This window comes from Triticum dicoccoides, chromosome 1B (assembly GCF_002162155.2).
Source record: "Triticum dicoccoides isolate Atlit2015 ecotype Zavitan chromosome 1B, WEW_v2.0, whole genome shotgun sequence".
NCBI classification, from domain to species: Eukaryota; Viridiplantae; Streptophyta; class Magnoliopsida; order Poales; family Poaceae; genus Triticum; species Triticum dicoccoides.
Window position 1 is genome coordinate 55216127 of NC_041381.1, and position 5663 is coordinate 55221789.

Below are 5663 nucleotides of genomic sequence, written 5' to 3' on the forward strand. Positions count from 1 at the left end.
AGCCCTCTCCGGTGTCTATATAAACCGGATGGCTTTAGTCCGTAGGACGAACAACAATCATACCATAGGCTAGCTTCTAGGGTTTAGCCTCCTTGATCTTGTGGTAGATCTACTCTTGTAATACCCACATCATCAATATCAATCAAGCAGGACGTAGGGTTTTACCTCCATCAAGAGGGCCCGAACCTGGGTAAAACATCGTGTCCCTTGTCTCTTGTTACCATCCGCCTAGACGCACAGTTCGGGACCCCCTACCCGAGATCCGCCGGTTTTGACACCGACAACATGGTTAAGGATGTTAGTAGGATACGTGATACGCACTCCATCCACCAGCATGCTGGTAATCAAACACCTCCGCCATCTCCCATTTGCAATCGCGAAGAAGTACACGGTCAGCAAATCGCCTTTCAAGATCCAGTTGATACTACCTCTTTGTTTCCAGTACAGCTCCGCCTGTCGATGCAACTGCATCAGCCTGGCCTCTAGATCGTATCTACAGAGCCAACCATCAGCAGAAAGCCCAACGAAGCCAACCAATGTCCACGCCTTCTTGATCCAGCAAGACGGCGAGGTAGTGGATGAGTTCCGACAGCACGACAGCTTGGTGACGGTGATGGTGAAGCTATCTCCGCAGGGCTTCGCCTAAGCACTACAAAAATATTGACCGGGGGTGTTAACTATGGAGGGGGGGGTCCACACACGGCTAAGATGATGTTCTGGTGTGCTAGGCGCCTCCCCCACATATATATAGGTGGGGGGAGGAGGGAGCAGTCAGGAGGGTTCCCCAAGTAGGCCGAGTCCTACTTGGGGTCTCCTCCCAAGTGGTGCCCCCTGCCATGTATAGGTGCGGGGGAAAGGCAGGGGAGGGAGGCGCCCCCCCCCCCTTTCCTTTCTCCCATGAGAAGGGGAAGGCAAGAGGGGCTAGGCCTCCCCCTTTCCTTCCCTAGGGCTGGCCGGCCAGGGAGAGGGGCGCACCAGCCCCTTGTGGGCTGGTCTGTCCCCTCCTTGGCCCATTAAGCCCATACACCTACCGGGGGGGTGTCCGAAACCCCTTCCGGTGACCCGATGATTACCCGGTGCATCCCGAAACTCTTCCGGTGTCCGAATACCATCGTCATATATATCAATATTTACGTATCGACAATTTTGAGACTCCTCATCATGTCCGTGATCTCATCCGGGAGTCCGAACAATATTCGGTCACCAAATCATATAACTCATATAACACTATATCGTCAACGAATGTTAAGCATGCGGACCCTACGGGTTCGAGAACTATGTAGACATGACCGAGACACCTCTCTGGTCAATAACCAATAGAGGAACCTGGATGCCTATATTAGTTCCTAGATATTCTATGAAGATATTTATCAGTCGAACCATTATGACAACATACGTAATTCCCTTTGTCCGTCGGTATGTTACTTGCCCGAGATTCGATCGTCGGTATCTTCATACCTAGTTCAGTCTCGTTACCGGCAAGTCTCTTTACTCGTTCCGTAATACATCACTCGTAACTAACTCCTTAGTTATTTTCTTGCAAGCTTATGATGTGTATTACCGAGAGGGCCTAGAGATACCTCTCCGATACTCGCAGTGACAAATCCTAATATCGATCTATGCCAACTCAACAAACACATTCCGAGATACCCGTAGAGCATCTTTATGATCACCCAATTATGTTGTGATGTTTGATATCACACAAGGTATTCCTCCTGTATCCGGGAGTTGCATAATCTCATAGTCGAAGGAATAAGTATTTGTCATCAAGAAAGCAATAGCAATAAGCTGAATGATCATTATGCTAAGCTAATGGATGGGTCTTGTCCATCACATCATTCTCCTAATGATGTGATCCCATTATCAAATGACAACTCATGTCTATGGTTAGGAAACCTTAACCATCTTTGATCAACGAGCTAGTCTAGTCGAGGCTCACTAGGGACACGGTTTTTGTTTATGTATCCACACATGTATTTAAGTTTACGGTCAATACAATTCTAGCATGAATAATAAACCTTTATCATGATTAAGGAAATATAATAATAACTATTTTATTATTGCCTCTAGGGCATATTTCCATCAAGTGAAATCTCAATCATATATTTTGCTCATCAGCATTCCAGGATACTGATTCATGCTTAAAACTATTTTCACGTGACCACGGCAAGAAAATCTTTTTTTGGCATTTTTCATACCAAAACACTTTAGTATCTTGTCAACATGCATTTTAGCTAAGGCCTATTAGGCACTACTATCTCCACAGATTATTATGCCTAATACTAAGGCTATCTTGCCCAAGTACTTCATCAGAAACTATTTTCAATGAAGTCCTAATTCGTGTCACAAAATTTATAATATTTCCAGTTAACAATGTGTTATGCACACACAATGTTTAGAAAATATTATCATGCTCCCACTTACTTTCTTGTAAACACAGGCATCTTCGCTTTCCCCGATGATCAAACCCCTTGCCCATTTCTTCAAAACAAAGATCCAACTTCTTTATGCTTGCTTCAGTCCACTTTACAATCTCTGAAGTTTGCACACTTACTATCATCCTCTGGATCGATAAATTACCTTGGATTATATCACACATACAACCTTGGGTCTATTTCCATCTCATGGAAATCCCTTTGGTGTCCATATTTTATATCTCATAATTGAAATATGTAGTAATTGCTAGTTTAATCCAAAATGACTTTAAGCATCGCCACAATGAGACAATCTTGTTGTAATCAACTCCTTGACCTTATTATAAACTATTTGGAACAAGTCAAGCTTTATAATAAAAAAATATCTTCATCGGTTTATTACTGAATGTTAAACTCTAAGTTTTTCGAAGGGTCCATCAATGAATATGGATGCTATCTCGGATTACTTTAGCATACAACCAATTCTAGAGTCAAGGCCCATCAATGTTCTTTGTATACATAGGTTCATTGTTTGTCCAATGACAATATCTTGTCTACATATCACAAAGGTCTGCATGAGTTTTGCCTAACATATGTGGTCCAGCTACAAGTTTGACCGAAGTTTCTATATCTCATGTAGAGGCTTACATATCAACCGCAGTTGAAAACTCTGGAACTACTTCCAGCGCTTCTTTCCTTTGAGCTGATGACGAAGACTCTATAATCTCGTCGAGTTGCGCAGTCGTCCCACTCACCTTTTTGCAAGATTTTTTTTTCAAAATATACTGCACTATGTGGCAAAACACTTTGCCATGACGTAGTGATAGAGGAATACCCAACCTTTTGGGTAACCTACAAAGTAGCACTTATCTGACTTGGGACTTGAGCGCGTAAACACTTACATATGTCTCATGCATATTCCCAAATATTAAGAAAATACTAAATGGTTTGGCATCCATTCCATTTCTTATACGACGTCATTTCAACAGATTTGATGGCGCTCTTTTTCAGTGTAAAAGTCAGCCTCTAAAGCATCACATTTAATAAGTATGATGACAAATTGATTAATGTCATCTTTCATCTCACGATGGCATACTTGGTCTGATTACATCTACTAAAACACTCAACTCTTAATAGTGTTCCGAGAGGTGTAAGTTATGAAACTCTTTTCACAACTCATCAGACATCGCTAAACTTCTAACTTACAATATTCCTTTCCATAATCTAATTGTAGAAACATAATTTTCCTATTACAATAATTTCTACTTCATTATGTAAACCTTTTGAAACATTTCAAAGGATCCAGACTCATGTCTCATTAAGCAAATAATCATATATCTACTTGAGTCATCCTTGAAGATAGATAAATCCACTGCTCGCAATAACACTTATTGGACTACACACATCTTTATGTATGTTATCCAATGAGTTTGCAACTCATTTATATTTTTAGTCACTATACTTTTGGACAAAAAGTTGCAAGTGCCAGATAATTCATAATCACATGACTTCAAAATCCATCACTATGGATTTTTTTCATGTGATTTTCTTCAATGTAGTGCCACACACTTGTTGTATTCTTTTAGTCTTGCGACATTTAACGTCAGTGTTATAGATGTTTTAATTTTATCATAAATATTCATAACATACATATAACCTCTACGACCAAAGGTGAGATTTTCAGGATGAAAATACTGAGGATGAGCACGGAGCGGCAACATTTGCACCGCTGGCCCAATTTCATCAAGAAATGCGTGATTGGACGAATCACATTCAACTTCAAAATGATTTCGTTGAGCATATGTGGACTCAAGGAAACCAATAGATGTATCGGCTCCTTTTTTTTAATTGTCTTTGGTACAATTTTTATTTCATTTGTTTGTAAACTATGAGATTTTTTATTTATTGTGAAGTAAAAATTATGCAACTTATTAGGTAATAAACTATGTGCAATGTTTCTTTTTATTTGTATTTGTTATATGCGTACAATGTCTAAATTATGAAGAGTTGGCCAAAAAACCGACCGGGCGGACCAAATGGGTCAGTCAGTTGGGCACAATGACAATGTTTGCGCGGATGAGGGCGGACAAATCCCGTACAGGCGACCCAAACGCCTAGACAGGACAGCAGGACGCCGTCCTCTTCTCCCTCCTTTCCACATGCACGCGAGGGGTTCGACGCATTGCCCCTGCTTGCTCTTTGTTTCGTTCTGGTGCACACGAGGCGCTTGACACCGAGATTTCTACAGGAAAAAGAAAGACGTCTGATTTTCATTTTAGCTCAGGTCACATTTTGGTCCAATGTCTGGTTGACATGTGTACCTGTTTGTTTTCAGTTCGTTAGATGAGGAGAGAAAATTCGTCTGATTTCAGTTCTTGTTCAGGTCGAATTCCCACTTGGGTTCGGTGCAGGCTACTCAGCCCGTCCTGTAGGGCCCAAAATGAAAACAATTACCCACCTCCCTTAGCCACCAACACGTGCACCACCCCCAGTCCGTTACTTCTCATGGGCTTGGCTATCCCCCCACCCAACCAAAAAGAAAGTATAGAACCTATGCATGCTGCTCAATAGCATGTAAAAACTCAAGCAACATTGACTAGTATACACTTACTTAACTAGAAAACGATATAAAAAATGCAAAAATGAAGATAGATGTTACCTCCATTCTTTACAGAATGAAAACATTAATATGAAGAAATGAACATCGGTGTAAGCTGCATGATACTACCTGTTGGGGAACGTAGCAGAAATTCAAAAATTTTCCTACGTAACACCAAGATCTATCTATGGAGAGACCAGCAACGAGTAGAAAGGGGAGTGCATCTACATACCCTTGTAGATCGCTAAGCGGAAGCGTTCAAGTGAACGGGGTTGATGGAGTCGTACTCGTCGTGATTCAGATCACCGATGATCAAGTGCCGAACAGACGGCACCTCCGCGTTCAACACACGTACAGCCCGGTGACGTCTCCCACGCCTTGATCCAGCAAGGAGAGAGGGAGAGGTTGAGGAAGACTCCATCCAACAGCAGCACAACGGCGTGGTGGTGGTGGAGGAGCGTGGCAATCCCGCAGGGCTTCGCCAAGCACCATGGGAGAAGAGGAGGAGAACTTGGGAGAGAGGGAGGGGTTGCACCAAAGGCATAAGGTGTGTTTGGGAGGCCCTCCTACCCCACTATATATAGGGATCCCAAGGGGGGGGGTGCGCCAGCCCCTAGGAGATCCAATCTCCAAGGGGGCGGCGGCCAAGG